Source organism: Euprymna scolopes, chromosome 7 (assembly GCF_053919585.1).
Source record: "Euprymna scolopes isolate OS-2025 chromosome 7, ASM5391958v1, whole genome shotgun sequence".
Taxonomy (NCBI): Eukaryota; Metazoa; Mollusca; class Cephalopoda; order Sepiida; family Sepiolidae; genus Euprymna; species Euprymna scolopes.
In genome coordinates this window covers 137,335,785-137,353,706 of record NC_136488.1, presented here as the reverse complement: position 1 = coordinate 137,353,706, position 17,922 = coordinate 137,335,785, and the positions used below count along the sequence as shown (strand labels likewise).

The 17,922-nt window shown below is 34.0% G+C and overlaps 1 protein-coding gene and 1 long non-coding RNA gene across 4 annotated transcripts in view; one reads left to right on the top strand and one right to left on the bottom strand.

Moving 5' to 3' along the window:
* LOC145279995 (uncharacterized) overlaps positions 1-852 on the top strand; it is a 166,308-nt gene extending 165,456 nt beyond the window's left edge. For both annotated transcript variants that reach the window (XR_013868521.1, XR_013868520.1), the window contains one exon: positions 582-852. This is a non-coding gene — a long non-coding RNA (uncharacterized LOC145279995). The remainder of the gene's footprint in view (positions 1-581) is intronic.
* LOC145279992 (neo-calmodulin-like) overlaps positions 1-17,922 on the bottom strand; it is a 500,860-nt gene that overhangs the window by 481,816 nt on the left and 1,122 nt on the right. The gene's annotated exons all lie outside the window — the stretch shown is intronic.

Sequence of the window (17,922 nt, the reverse complement as noted above, 5' to 3'; positions counted from 1 at the left end):
CTAAGAGTAATCTCAAACAATTAGAAAGACCCTGGATAGACAATTACAAAGACCCTGGATCCCACCATCGCCAAAGTTAGCAGGGATTCATGCCTAAGTTTAAGATTTCGTATATATTATTATAAAGTCGTGATTTCACAAGTAAAAGAAAAATGTATTTGGGTTCAATTAGCTAGAATCGAAACCGAAAGCAAAACTGTAGCATTCAAAGCTGTTGACGTTACCACTGTACCAACGTGACACGCATATGAACTGATTAAAAATTAAGATTAAAAATTAGCTAAGATGAATGTCGAAAATGTTTAACGATTTTTTAAATTTTTACCCATTTTTGACCCCCTTAAAAACTATTTTAACCGACTAAAAACCCATAAAATTCCAATCATTTGAGACCCCAAAGATGAGAGAGTTTGAAAATATGGCAGCATTTTTTTTCTCTACAACCAGAGACAGTTCCTGTTTGTTTTTCTTGCAATCCATTTTTTTTTAATTATTATATAGGGTGTCTGTAAAGTTACTACACAGTCTTATTGTTTTATTGTATTATATTTGTATTAATAGTTAATATTTTTTTTTTACAGGTTTATTTAATCAAGCATGCCACGCAAGCTAAGTTTGGAAGAGCGCAAATTTATTTTGAAGCGATATTGGAAAACAGAAAACGCACAGGAATATTTGTCATAGAAATTGTTTGCCTTGATTGTTACAGTCTTTTCGGATGTAACACGTGTATTTTCTGAGATTTTTATAAACATAAAGGTGTTATTTCTTTTTACTTCTTTTGTTACAAATAAATATTTTAATACAATATCTTACTGTACTATTAATATATTACAGGGTGTCCGTATAGTAACTTGTAAGACTGAATAGTAACTTTACGGACACCCTATATATATATATATATATATATATATATATATATATATATATATATATATATATATATATATATATATATATATACTAAGAAATGTATACTTATATATATATTCTTATACATTTATATATGCTTATACATATTTACATACTTATACATAGATATATATATATACTTATATATATATATACTTATATATATATATATATATATATATATATATTTATACATACACACACATATATCTACTTATATATACATATATATACTTATACATACTTATATATATCTCTACTTATATGTACATTTATATATCTACTTATATATACATATCTACTTATATATATATATATATATATATATATATATATATATATATATAGATAGATAGAGAGAGAGAGAGAGAGAGAGAGAGGGAGAGAGAGAGAGCGAGAGAGAGAGAGGGTGGGGATTGAAAAATGGCTGTAAAAAGCAGTAACCAGAGAAGGCATATTTCAGTTCAGATGCACGCAATGTCTACTTTCTTCAAATACCTGGCAAGTCGTTTCATGATATCAGCAACATATATGAAGGTTGACTAAAGCACTTGTGGTTTAACACTTTAACATTGTGCTCGGATGATGTAAACTCCGGAAACTTTATATTCCACTTATCAGTAAACCATTAATACTTATCCTCGAGTGACCCTCGGGCTTTGATAAGTTGTGACCTACTTGTAAAAAAAAAATAAAAATTACTATCTTGTAGCTTTTGTTTGTTTTGTTACACCTTACTCCTTTCTTTTTCTTACGTTCAATCTTTAAGGAAACAGGGAGCAAGAAGGGAATTCCAAAAGTAAGTGGCCTTAGGAAAACAGATACTAAGGAAGGAATCTTGTCGGCATCTGAGAATCCTTTCTATAAAGGGTTGGAATTTTGCTGCTGGTCGGATTGGTCGGGGTTATTTAAGTTGAAAGCGGGGTACATGTGCGGCAAGTTAATCGGAGCAAATTACGTGAAAGGGCTTGTTTAAAACAAAAAAAAAGTGATACAAAATTGCAGCGATGGGACAGAGGCTCGAGTTTAGTATACAGTGTGGAATCTATTAGGTTTACAGATTTTTTTTCATTAATCAAATCTAAAAGGGAGAGGGACTAATGATTGGTGTACCAGTTCAGAGACAGCAACAATAGTCTTGACATAATGGCTTTCTAAAGATAGGTCTGAGAATATTTTTAGCCCGGTAGAAGGAGCCCGTCTTGTTGCATTGAAGCAGACTTGGCAGCATCTTTTGTGAATTTGTCTCAATTCCTGTTACTTGTGAACTTGAATTAGAACAAATACATAGATAATATATATATATATATATATATATATATATATATATATATATATATATATATATATATATATATATATATATATATATATATATATATATAGGCCTGAACAGTCCTAGAGTGGATGAAACGCGGAATATTCAGTGTAGCTTAATCGCCATATATATTTTATAAATTACTATATATATATATATATATATATATATATATATATATATATATATATATATATATATAAAGTTGTATGTGTGTGCGTGTGTGCGTGTGTGTGGTCACGAATAGGCTCCTTTATGGTTGACTATTTTAAAAAACTGATCACATATAATGATAGAAGATGTATCGAGACACAGGAATGGGTATGTTTGGTCTGGCAGAACAGTGGTTCATTGAAATTGTGGGGTCTGCGTTCGCGCCTGGTCCACAAAGTACGTAAATAACTTCAAAAATAAAAAAAAAAACGTTTACAAGTGTTTTTTATATAAATGTACATAAGAATACTTTGATAAGTATGTTTTAACTTAAATAGGGATGGTATAATAAAATTGTGGGGTCTGCGTTCACGCCTGGCCTCCATAGAATGGAAATAGGCACAAACTTTAATAAAGACTTTTCATATCTATCTACGTAAGTATACTTTGATAATTATGTTTCAGTTTGAAGAAATATGGTATAATAAATTATGGGGCGTTCGTTCGCGCCTGACCTCCATAGAATGGAAATATGTCACAAAGTTTTACAAGATTTTTTAATATACATCTACAGAATATTGTGATAAGTGTTTCAGTGTGAACAGGTATGGTATAGTAAATTATGGGTTTTATCTATTTTTTTTTTTTTTACTTTCATCATATTTTGCATTGGTTTTGATACCCCCAAATTGGAAGCTATCTCTTTACAACCCTTCCTTTTCATAACCTATCATACTTTCATAAATCAGAGTCCATTTTCTGTAGGCTGTTTTTGAACCCAGTCAACGACGAGTACTTTTGCTAGTGTATATATATATATATATATATATATATATATATATATATATATATATATATATATATATATATATATATATATATATATACGTGCCATTTTATCTCTGCGGCATATTTCATTAAATAAAATAGACATTTTTGTCTATTAATTCTATTTTCAATCCTTTCTAACTTCCGAATAACAGTCTTCGCTTCATTGGTTAATTATTCTATCCTTTTTTCCATATATATATATATATATTTATTTATAAAATAAAAATTACAATTAAATTTACCAAAATGATCCAAGATGGTAAAATTAAAGTATATTATAAATATTAAAAAATTAATATTTATAAAATTATCTCAGCCAGATGTAAAAGCTCGATAACACAAATAGGAGATTGAGAGCAAATTGTTAATAAAACATGTTAAAAATACACTTTGAGCTTATAATATGAGTAAATAGTTAATAAAATATGTTTTAAAAAAACACTTTGAAATGAGTTAAAAACATATTTAATCTGAAAAGGAAACACTAGATAAATGGATAGTCCTTAATCCGCGGAGTTTCGAAGAAATACTTTCCTTCTCATCAGAGGATAGGAATTATCAAAATGCGGGATCGGATTTTGCATGCAGAAGTATTTGATGAAATAACAAGTAAGTCAAAGATCTTACTTGAAAACAAAAAAAGTGAAGCAGAGGGAATATAGTGAAGAAAAAGGTGATTATACATTAATGGATAGTCTGGTGGAAAATAAAAAATCCAGTGATGGTAAAATCCAAATGTAAATCTTCAAGAAAGTTAAAAGAATTTCCATTTGTACAAGTAAAATCCCAGTTGCTAATTCCTACCCTCTGATGAGAAGGAAAGTATTTCTTCGAAACACCGCGGATTAAGGACTATCCATTTATCTAGTGTTTCCTTTTCAGATTAAATATGTTTTTAACTCATTTCAAAGTGTTTTTAACGTATTTTATTAACTATTTGCTCATATATATATATATATATATATATATATATATATATATATATATATATATATAATATAGATAGATATATTTATATATCTATATATATTATGATTGCAATGTCTTGTCAGACAAGTGCCACTCCCTCGGACACTTAAAAGTCTATGAGCCTCAAAATGACTTCCATCACCACAGAACCATTTTAATAGACAAATGCCTGAGGGAGTATCTATACACAGATGATGTTACAGAGTCTTAGCTTTGTACGACAACTAAGTCTCTCTCTCGGTTTAAAATGTTGAAATTCAGCAACAAGCAAGAGCAAGATAGCCAGCAACAAGTTAAACTGCAGACCAGCTTAATGCGGGTACTGGTCTCTCGCTATATGATTTTTTAAATCAGAGATTTGCTTCTCCTAGAAATGTTGCCTTCACCACGGCTTATGGGAGCCCTCTCCACCCCAACACACACATACATATACACAAACACATACGATGCTAGTTGGCCGTTGACCCCGAAAAAGGGCGCATTCGCTCTTTTGAAGGTCTTGTTTTTATCCTTTAGGAAGACTAGCCACCCTCCTCACCAAACAAGTCTGGAGAACCAGTTTTAGTCGCCGGTGACCAGACAATGAGGCAGGTAGTACTGAGTTACATGGTACCAGTAGCATATGACATGACCTGACATGCATACATACATACATACATACATACATACATAATACATCCATGCACACATACATACATATATACATACATAGAATAGACACCCATAGACAACTAAATATATTACACTGTAAAATTTATAAAATAAAAACAATTTACATTAAATTCAACACATTTCCAACAAATCATACAATTAAATTCTCCAAAGAACTATTCGATTAGTACATCATTATTTCAAGTCTTCGGATATTCACGTATTTGGAATGTGCTTTTATGTGTTGGAAGGACCAAAATTTACCTATAAGAGTGACATGCAAATCAAACCCAGAAAGATATCTCGATACTTTTGATTAAAATTTCGTTTAAATACAACGAATGCCAGATTTGAACTATATACACAAACATGACAAAAAATAAATATTTTTCCTAAGATTAATATATGCTTATTTATATTTACAGATAAGAATAGTGCTTAAATAACTGAGAGTATCTCATTAATTGGACCAATGTCCAACTTTCTCTGATGAGCCACGATTTGCATTATTTCCCGACAGTGGAAGGGTATGTGTATGGTTTCCGCAGCAAGAGTTTGACTTAAAAAGACTGACTGCAGTCAACGGTGAAACATGGGGTTTCTCGGTTATGGTATCAGGTGCAATTTGGAGTGATGGTCGCTCAGACCCGTTGGGGTGTGAAGTAAACATGAATTCTGTTAAATATGCTTCAACATCACATGAAGAACATCTATCAAGTGATAAAATGAACCAGTTTAACTCCCTGTTGATGGAAGACAGAGATCCCTGTCACTCTGTTAGGACGACATAACATTGGTTGAACAAAATGAGATTTAAAAAATCAATCCTCGGGATAGGGTTAGGGTTAGGACATAGTCACACTCCCATATTTTTATTGTCATTGAAATCGATGAATTCGCCTATTTTTTTAATCAAATCGATTGATTGCCTGCTATAATTGGGGACCCATCGCAATGCACCTGGAGAAAGGTTCACATGTCTCTCGTAGCGACTTAGTTGACAACACATTTTAGTCTACATTGCACTGTAGAGAATTTACTGTTGATTTTATGAAATTATATTTTATACATAATAGCTTGCATTTAAGTTTAAAATGCAAAAGTCAAGTACCATGCTTCGGTTGTGCTTTAAACGGCGTCATTCATTTCGAACGCGACCCTATCATATCAAAGAACATACTGACGATTTTATATGTCTGGCATTACTATATATAAGAAAAAAATTCCCAAAGGTTTAATATATTAAAATCTATTGGCCAGTGGCAATGTACATATATCAATAAAAAAATTAAGCCATGTAAATTGACTCAAATATTAAGCAACAAGATTAACATTTCTGTAATCGAGCATTCATATATACTTGCAAAAACTAAAACAAGGAAAAAGATTACATCGTATTTGTATTTTCTCGAATGTTTCAATTGTTTCGACATCAACTAGACAATTTTTAACTTTATATCGTTAAAAAGAATTTCGAGGTCCGCATTTCATCAGACTTATTGAAAGAAATACAAGATTAATACGTATCTGAACATGTTTTCATCCTGTTATTAACGGTATCAAGTACTGTGACTCGTCTCATCGTGTTTTTATAAACACTTTTCCGGTGTTTATGAAATTTTTAGTGCCCCTATTTTCGTATTTCTGATTTAAATTACGATGAAGGTTGTTAAAATCGAACTATCTTGAAAACGGAAATGATTCTGAATTAATGGGAGTTTATTAATTCAATTATGTTTTGTATTTTATTTGTTTCTCAACTCCAAGTAATTTGGTATGATTTCACGTTTAAATCTCAGTTCTAAACTCTCCCGGACACAAAAGTTTTCGTATGTATCTTGTGCTTTTCCGGTGTTTCAATAAGTCTGGTGATATGCCAACCTCGAAAATTTTTTAACAATATAAAAGTTTAAAATTGTCTAGTTGATGTCGAAACAATTGTAACATTCGAAAAAATACAAATATGATGTCATCTTTATCCTTGTTGTTTTGATTTTGGCAAGTATATATATCTATTCAACCCTCATTCTTGACGTTATTCACGCGTTACCTACGCACAGTTCAAACATTTCAAAAATACAACCGCCAGATACAACGCGCGGCTCTATACAAACAGACTTCTTGCTCCAAATTTACAACATGACAAGGAAGAAGAAAAAGACAAAAAAAGACACAAAACAACACACTGAAGATGGAGTCTACCTCCGAAATATATTTGTGATAAATTTCAAACAAGTAAAATATTTGTTTATTTTCCTAATATTGTGATTTGGTTTCAAGCGCACTTGCTGCGCACTTTTATATATATATATATATATATATATATATATACATATATATATATATATATATATATATATATATATTCAAGCACGACTGATTGAACACGACAGAGTTATTCTTTTTTCCGATTTTTCTGGACAAATTTTCCATTTGCCGAGCGGTCTTTTTTATTTTAGCTGGCATATTGTATAAAATGGCGCCCAAAAGTTGTTGTTCAGTCATATTCTTCTCAATCGCTTTTATACAACATGCCAGCTGAAATTAAAAAAAAAAAAAAACGCTCGGCGAATGGAAAAGATATTCAGAAAATCGGAAAAATCATACCTCCGTCGTGTTTAATCAAACGTGCTTGATATATATATATATATATATATATATATATATATATATATATATATATATATATATAGAGAGAGAGAGAGAGAGAGAGAGAGAGAGAGAGAGATAGATAGATACCCGTTCACATACACTTTTCACGATAAAGCTAGAACCCAGAATTAGATAGAATCGAGCAATTGCATCGACAACGGACAACGCCAGGCCCAAAGGTTGTTCCGAAATCGTGTCTGGGGAGTCGGCTAATTTCAGTTAATGTTTGTAGATGTGATATCTACCGCCTCCATACCAGCAGTAACTATCTTAGTTGTATAGGACGCGTTGCTTGTCACATCGTAGAATGTAGAACTGGATAAAAATATAAGAATTTAAAAAATCGAGGCATAGCCAATAGATTGCGCCGTGGCCCATATGGTTAGGTCGTCAGTATTGCACACTTCATGAGTGCGACGACCTGGGTTCGCGTCTATGTCGGACCACGTCACTGATAAGATGCAGTACATCGAAACCCACTTTGGGTCTGGCGTTGTCCGTTGTCGATGCAATTGCTCGATTCTATCTAATTCTGGGTTCTAGCTTTATCGTGAAAGATGTATGTGAACGGGTATTTATATATCTATCTATAATCTCCTCTTAATGTCTAATATATATATATATATATATATATATATATATATATATATATATATATATATATAAATGTTTATATATATAAATATATATATAAACTACGGACACGTGTTTTGTCGTCATACGGCTCATCACCGCAGATGAATCGGACGGACGAGTGTGAGCATATATATATATATATATATATATATATATATATATATATATATATATACATATATATATATATATATATATATATATATATATATATATATACATATATATAGTCATTCACATACAGTACTGTTTCGCTGTTCCACAGCTCATCAGTGTGGCTAGACAGGCAAAGCTCAACGCTTGTGTGTGGCTGCCTGTATATGAATAGACTCCGATATGGCTTATTTTCATACTGAACTGATCACTTACAATGATAGAAAAGATATCGATGAGCAAAAATGCGTATGATAAAGTCACAAACGCTCACCAACGGGGTGTAGGGCCTAGGAGGGAAACCCTATGCCCGCTGACATCATTTCACATCGAACTATCAAATTTGGCGGGATAACCCACTATGGAGTGACAAGTTTTGACGGGTTACACAGTTCACTCTCACCAACGATAATGAGGTTCAAGGGAACGGGGGGTCACTTATCACTGAACGGGGGGTCACTTATCGCTGAAAAAACTGTGCAGGTTCACACCTTTTGATATAGAGCTACCGAACTTGCCATGATAATCCCATCAAGGTAAAGAGGGAAGTTTTTACGGGTTACGTCGCTCACTCACAACAACGAAGGTGGGGACTCCAAGGGGTCACTTATAATGGGGAGCCCTAATCAGTATTCAATACGTTTGTGTCAATATAGATTCCTACTACTTCCTCCTCATGTTCGTTTGATAGGATTTCTTTTGCCTTGATGCCGCAAAAATCTGAAGCTATCTCTTTAAACCCACACCTCGTTTTCGTAAGCTTTCATACTGTCATAAATCAGTCCATTTTTAGAAGAGTCTTTTTTAACCCAATCAACGGCGGGTACTTCTGCTAGTAGAACTTCGGGATACGATGGCTCTAGGATGCGTTTTTTTTTTAGGTTACGATGTGGACTACGATGATTTTCCGGCCCCTGGTTACGGTGTCCCCCCCCCCCAGTTTAATATGTTATTTATAATGTTATTTGATTATATACATGTGTATTATATACTATACTGTATTTTGTTACTAATTTTTAATGCCGTATCTCGGGGTTCTTGTATGTGTGTGCAGTATTTATATATATATATATATATATATATATATATATATATATATATATATAATTTCGATATTTTCGACCATAGTACATATGGCCTGAGGTTCGAATCCTAGAACAGTGAAGCTACGCTGACGAGCAGTGAAACACGTGTTTGTAGATTACCGTATATATATATATATATATATATATATATATATATATATATATATATATATATATATATATATATATATATATATATATATACTTGCGTTTGTGCATATGTGTGTGGACATGCGCCCATGTGCGTGTGTCCGTGTATACATGCTACAATGTACGCGTGTTTACTTGACTATATATGGAAGCGGCATGCCGGGTTCCCGTTCTGTCGGTGTTACTGCGTCATTTTCAATAATATCCTTTATGAATCCATGATTCCTTTCTATCTCTACATGTTAAATAGTAGAGTAGACCAAGCTCTCAACTCTACGAGAAGAAAATTTTTAAAAATAAACGTCTTTTGAGTTATTACCTCGACATTGTTTCCGGTCGTCACTTAACTTACACAATGTCGTTTCCGAAAAAGTTTTACCGTTGCTCCGATATAGAGTCTTTATAAAGACGCACTTACAGACAATATCCATTGTTTCTTAAATTTTAAATTTTCTTATTTTATTCTAGCTGCAGATGTGACATCCTACTGGATGCCAGAAATTCATTCGCTATCTCATATATTCTAACTGAGAGATCTAAACCGTCCCTTTAAGTGCATTTTTTGTACATCTCTTGCACTTGGTTCATCGGGTATATTTACGAATAGTTTTTTTTAATTCTTTTTCTGGAGTCCGGTTGCTTCTATGATTACTGGAATTATGGCAATCTTCCTCAAATTCCAGTTTTTATTTTCATGCTTTACATAAGACTTAGATATTCCGTTAGCGTTTAGACGTACGTATATGTATGTGCTGTGTTGATTCGACCGGGGGTGGGGTAAATATGGGAATAACCTTTGGGAGGTTGGATTCCTTTATGTACCAACTGAAAGGTCTGTCTGCCTATATAGACAACGGAATATTGGCCACGCCGACTTTGAGAAATATGCACCTTCCTAGTTTTCGCTTTGAATCCCCCACCCCACCCTATCATTTCGGGAGTACTTGAATTGTCTTAAGAAATTCAGCGCGGTGCATGAAAACGTTGTACACGAACAATAACTTGTCCGTGTGTAAATGAAGACACGTTGTTTGATATTTAATTCGTTTGCTTCTGAAGCGACGATAAGGTCGAAATTTTGGCATGCCGATGTAAGTCATATATATATATATATATATATATATATATATATATATATATATATATATATATATATATATAGTCATCCACATACAGTACTGTTTCGCTGTTTCACAGCTCATCAGTGCGGCTAGACAAGCAACTATCTCAAGCCAGGATCGAAACCCGATCTCCCAAACGAGAGTCGGAGCTTCTAACCGTTGCACTATACATCTGCTGCTATGCAGGCAGTGAATTAACAATGGTTTGACACACACACACACACACACATATATATATATATATATATATATATATATATATATATGTGTGTGTGTGTGTGTGTGTGTATTAATAAGTTTTGAAAATATATATGGCAATTAAGCTACACGGAATTTTCATCGTTGTGAGGATTCGTCTAGCTATTTCATGGAGTCAATGCAAAAAAAATGATACTTCACTTCTCTATGATCTGATGCTTTTTTGCAGTTGTTTTTTTTTTCTGGAAGAATGGATTTTCAATGGATTCATTTAAGATTTTTTCTTTTTTTTACATAGGCATCACCACATTATCAAGGCCAAGAGGCCACTCAAGGATAAGGGTTAAAGAGTGTACAGTAGAAATTGGACAATATAGTAATCATTAGTAATGAAAATTTGGTAGATTTGATTACTTATATGGAACGGCTCATCAAGAACTTATTTACGTTAGACTTGAAGACAACCATATTGTAGTCAGCCGGAAAGCAGGAAAACGGAAGACAATTCCACAGGCGTGCAGTTCTAAGAAAGAAGCTTTGTTCATGGAATCTACGTTTAGGTTTAGGCACAGATAAAGAGTGGGGGGGAATTATTGATAGTGTTTACAGCTAGATGAGTGATTCTTGTGAAAGTTTGGCGAGGGGGAACCATAGATTGAAGCTCAGTCGAACACTTTCCATGAAAATAACGATACATCAGAGACAAACTCGCAACATCTCTTCTGTGAGATAGAGGTTGCAAGGAAGAGAAAAGGACATATCCTACGAGGCTACGAAGTCTATTTTGAACTCTATCAAGGCAGGACAAGTCCTTTCTATCAGCTCCTGCCCAGATGTGGCAACAGTATTCCATCCTTGGAGGTACCTGGCTCTTATATAGATAGAGAATAGCATCAGCAGTGAGATATCTACCGGATCGATAGAAAGATCCCACCATTTTTCCAGCGGCCTTGGCAACAGATTTGATGTACGTGTTCCATTTAAGATCAGGAGTAAAGGTCAAGCCCAGAAGCTTGTCAAAACTTGAGGCCTCCTGAAGACGAGAGCCATTCATTTCAATTGATGCCAGATGTGGATCAGAATGTTGATGATGTAAAGAGAGAGGCTTGGTTTTAGATGCATTAAAAGTAACCAGCCACTCCTTACCCCCATTGTACTACGTATGTAGATGTATCCTGTCCTGGATTTTACAGTCTTTCTCATTGGATTTTTACCATATCCTCCCCCCCCCTTTTTCCGTTTCCTGGTTTCTTAATCTCATTGGATCCCTATAAACTGTCACTAACTGTTAAATAACTTTCTTATGAAAATATGATTACTTTCATATTTGTAGTTCCTTTTAATGTATTAACCTGCAAAATTTATTGCATATTTTGCAAACCTCTTTCCTCTTCTAAGAGGAATTGCATTTTCGAAACTCCATGGAATAAGGTTTTTCTCGTTTATTTGTACTTTTTGTCAGATAATTAAAATTTTGTATAACTTCCTTACGGGTTTATAATTTTTCTTTTATTTTTTTTCCAAAATTTGAATAAATTTTCAATAACATAATATATATATATATATATATATATATATATATATATATATATATATATATATATATATATATATATGCGCCGATCATCATATGAGCCCAAAAATGACTTCCATCACCACAGGACCATTTTAATAGACAAATGCCTGAGGTTATGGTTTTTTAAATCAGAGATTTGCTTCTCCTAGAAAGGTTGCCTTCACCACGGCTTATGGGAGCCCTCTCCACCTCAGCACACATACATACACACAAACACACAGTGTTAGTTGGCCGTTGACCCCGAAAAAAGAGTTCATTCGCCCTTCGAAAGGTCTTGTTTTTAATCTATACGTATATACATACATATTTACATTTAATCTATACATATATATATATATATACATATATATATATATATATATATATATATATATATATATATATATATATATATATATATATATATATATATGTATGTATGTATGTTTTTATATATATAGTAGAACCCTGGGATACGACATTAAAGATTAGAACAAAATGCAGTACAGTATATAATAATATAATACACATGTATATAATCAAATAACATATAAATAACACCGTAAGGCGGGGCAAATACCGTAACCAGGGACCGGAAATAAATATCGTATTCCACATCGTAAACTGAAAAAACATATCCTAGGGCCACCGCATTCCGGGCTTTCTTCTGCATATATAACTAAATGATGTTATCAATTATTTAAACAAAGATGCGGTGTAACGAGGCACGGTAGAAGACGTCACAAAATCATTTTTATGACGATGATGTTAACCATTAAAAACAGAGATGGTAAGTCAACAGGCATATAGAGGATTACGTCACAAAAGTATGACGTAGTCAATTGAAACAAAAAGAGCGGAGAATAATACGGACGTCTAAACTCATGGCGTCTAGTATAGTTATAAGTCTCAGTTGATTTTGTATGTTTGTTTGTTTGTTTGTTTTTTCACCGTGTACTTTAGATGGTGGTGACTAACGTAAATGAAAAGTTATAGTGAGAGGAGGTGAATGATATAAATAATTAAAGGAGAGAGAGAGAGAGAGAGAGAGAGAGAGAGAGCGGGGGGGAGATAGAGATAGATAGATAGAGAGAGAGAGAGAGAGAGAGAGAGAAGTAGACAGAGATAAGAGGTGGTAGAAGATAGGGAGAAAGAGGAAAGAGAAACGAAAAAGAGAAACAAAGAATAAAGACAAACGAATAACTATTATCAAGAAGAAAAAAATATTTATTTACTGTAAAATCGATAACGCTACAAAAAAGCTAGCAGTCATCCTTTACAGCGTTATCAGACATCTAACACTTAAGACTATATATAACAAATGCTGACCCAACGGGTCAGAGGTGGCTTAGTATAGTATTTACTTCCCTCCCGCCGTGAGAAGATATAACACAAGGTCGGAAGGTGAAGATTCAAAAGTCAGCACCTATGCGGTAGAACACTCTCGCCTACAAAAAAAATGCCTGAGCAGCATCGTCGGCATTTCCCCCCTCCTCCTGGTGGGTACGTCTATGCCGATCAACATTAAAGTAACCCCTTCTCAAAAAGTCTGGGACGGTCGATATTCTAAGATGGAATAGAAATCGTACCTGTTTCAAATGAACAAGATTTTCCAGGACGTGTCGTCTTGACATTCTATCTGGCTCGAGTGACAATGGATCCCGCTAAAGGGGAGTCTGCATAATAGAGAGTTTATACCGGAGTATTTTCTATCTGGGCCGCCATTAATTAAATTCGACAGAAGGACGAAGTCATGGGTCATTGGAAACAACGCCAGAATAGGCGCAGAAAGACTAGTGTTGATTCGGAGTTTTCCTTCTTCAAAGTTAGTTGACCTAACAGTTCTTGAGATTTGAGTCTTCTCTACTGTTTAACCTATGACGAGAAGGAAGGGTGCTTCTGCATTTACCAATCCGCGGTTTCCACGAAGTTTCTCGTGTGTGCTCGACCGCTGACGGGAATAACCGGAAACGGCCGATCGCGAAACATTAAACCCCTACGAGAAAATTATAATGATGAACAGGAAAAACATGGGAATACAATAAATAAAATTACAAAAATGTATCTAACCTTAAACCCTAACCCTAAACCCTAACATTTATTAAAATTTCTTTTTTATTTCTTCCAATTTATAAAAAAAAAAAAAAAAAGAAAAAAAAAAAAGTAGTCTTCATAGATTCGTATTAGCTAAAAATAGCGCGTTCGTTAAAAATTGAGGAACGTTCGGCCGACCTTTATTCATTCGGTATAATGCGGCGGTCCCGTCGTTCGCCAGGCGTTGCCGAACGAGAAAACGGTGTTGCCGAACGAGACCTACGGAAAAAAGTACCGTTTTAACATACATTAGATAGTGTTATAACGAAGGCTGTGATAACAGCATATTCCTTTCATTGTTTTGACTCTGGAGTTTATATCCGTTAGTATCTTATATGTTTTTATATAGAGAAATGTGGTTCTCGGTTGATTGACCGTGTCTAACTGTGTCTGATATACACTTGAGAGTCAAAAGAATGAAAAGAATATGCTGTTGTCACCGCTCTAGTTATAACGCTCGACTTGTATTAATATTATAGAACTAGCAGGACCCGTGGAAATTCCACAACCGTATCCTTCGTCTGTTGTATATTGTTGCTGTGCTTAAAAATATTTTGATGCGGTAAGATGTCCGGCGTGAATGCAAACCCCACTATATATTATTGTATCACTTTTGTTCAAACGGAAAATATCTATATGCTCCGTTGAATGTGTAGCATCAGACTATATCTGGTTATAGGAGTATATCTCAACAATATAAAAATGAAAAACAACTGTAGTCGTTTGTGACGCTTTATGAATGCCAGGCGTTAATGCAAACCCAACGATATTATATTATGTTAGACAGATACTACATTTTTGATCCTAGGTTAAAGCCCAAGAAAGCGTATTTTAATTCGAGTTTAAAAAATTAATTTGGATGCTAAAACATAATGAGCTACTGTGATAGGGGTAAGATTTGGGAAGAGGCAACGTTGGTGGGGAGTTGAGAAATGAGATGTTTGTTTACGTTATATTTAAATGTATGCCTGTTTGTACGATCTGGAAAACAGGGATTATGGAAGGAATTCCACAGACAAGCGGTCCTAGGAAAGAAGCTGTCATCTTCCAGCATATAGAGCTCCTCTAAAATGAAGGAGTGGGTGTAGCTGCTGGTTGGGTTGGTCGGTAATATTTGAGTCGTGCTGGTACAAGGGCAACGAATTAATCTGAACATATTCCGTGGACGTAGTTTTGCATTGCATTTTCGGCGATCTCATCTTTAAAAAAAAAAAAAAAGAGGAGAGAGTGATAACTGGGCTGTGACAACAGCATATTCTTTTAATTGTTTTGACTCTTGAGTATATATCCGTTAATATCTTAAATGTTTTTATATAGACTGATGTGGTTGATTGATTGTGTCTTATTGTGTCTGATATATACTTGAGAGTCAAAAGAATGAAAAGAATATGCTGTTGTTGCCCTAGTGATAATGTACGCACGAACATGAAATTATCAATTCGTATTGTTATTATTATATAGACTAGCAGGACCTGTGGAAATTCCACAGCCGCATCTTTCATATGCAATATATTGCTGCTGGGCAACCTGTGGACGTTCAGCGTGAATGAAGACCCCGCAGTGTTATTGTAGCCCTTTTGTTAAAACTGTAAAAGTATTTATCTAAGTAATCTTGTTAATGTTGTGCCAGAATCCAAGTTTTGCGTGTACTTATTTAGCTCATCCTGTACTCTTTCAGCAAAACAACAGCCTCGCATGGATGGACGTTACACACGTCTTTTGAGAAGAGTACTTACTCACCCATGACGAAACCACCCAACTCTAGAAACGATATATGGAGACTTGTCGAGAGTAGCAACCTCCGTCTGTAAGAGACGTGTTCCGTTTGCTGGGCATCGTGCACGTGCCACGGATGAACTTGCTTCACCATTTGTACTGTGGAGGCAACCATCATCTCATAATCGATCACGAAAGTTAACTTTTCCAGATAGGAAAAAACGAGATACATTTATTTCCAGGGAAGATCTTTTGGGCGCTGTGACAGATAGGGAATATTGGAAGGGTGTAGTGAGGTCAATCTCGGCTAAGACCGCATGATGATGATGATGATGATGATGATGATGATGATGATGATGATGATGATGATGGTGATGGTGATGATGATGATGATGATGATGATGATGATGATGATGATGATGGTGATGGTGATGGTGATGGTGATGGTGATGGTGATGATGATGATGATGATGATGATGATGATGATGATGATGTCAGAATATATCTGGTTATTATGGTTCATCTCCAATATCCTTATAGGGGTCTGTGACATATTTCCATTGTATGAACGCCCGGCACGAACGGAAACCTCGCGATATCATTATACCATCTTTAGACAGGACATATACTACCCTTAGATCCTAGTCAGAAGACCAAGAAGGTATATTTTAATTTCACGTGCGGTCCAAAAGCGAAATATTTTTTTATATTTGAAGTTTTTTGTTTTTTTTGTTTTTTTGTTTTTTAATTTTTACATTGCGTTTTCGGTGATCGGGAGATCCTATTCGTTAGGAGAATAGAATTTGATAACATACTACGGACATTAAATGAGCGTATTTATGTACTAATTTAATGTTCGTAGTATGTTATCGCTCTAGGGCTATGACAAGAGAATATTATTATCAGCGTTTTGTCTCCCGAGTATATAACCGACACAGTTCGACACAATTAATTAACCAAGAACCACAACATCACTCTGCCTAAAAACATATAAGATATTAACTGATATATACTCGAGAGTCAAAATAATGAAAAGAATATTCTCTTGTCATAGACCTTGTTATATATTCTATCCTCCCTTTTAATAAATAGGATCTCCTGAGCGAATAATTTATAATATGGAAACAGAGACGCACAGATGCACGTACCTTAAAGGTACTTTGGTATTAATACATAGATACTGTATTTCGTAAGATCCAGGTTTTTTGTTTTTTAAGTTACGTTGAGTTTCGCTGTTACCTTTATTGAAACGGGATATTTTGAGATCAGCGACAAACTAATTTTGACTACATTCGAAAACATTGCATAATACGTTATCCAATCACGTCAGCGCTTTGTATTCAACCGGTCACGTGTTTTTTTTTTTAGAAGATGAGTGCATATAACAACGACAGAGTCATTCTTTTTGTTGCTGTTATTTTTGTTTTTATATATAAATCATTTTCATGAAACAAATAAAAAAATAAATATTAAAGAGATTTTTTTTTCATGCAGCATACAGTTATTGGGGTTTTTGGGGGTTTTTTTTTGTTGTTGTTGGTTTTTTTTTTTGTACGACGGGTGCGTGACAAAATGAAGAGTTTCCTTTGATTATTGAAACACACTTGAACCATAATACTTGACTCTGTGACGTTAATATTTCCTTCAGTTTAGAATTGTCCGTTTGTTTTAATTATTTCCGAATTCCGAAATGTCACCTCAGCCATTTATTTATTTTATTTATTTTAT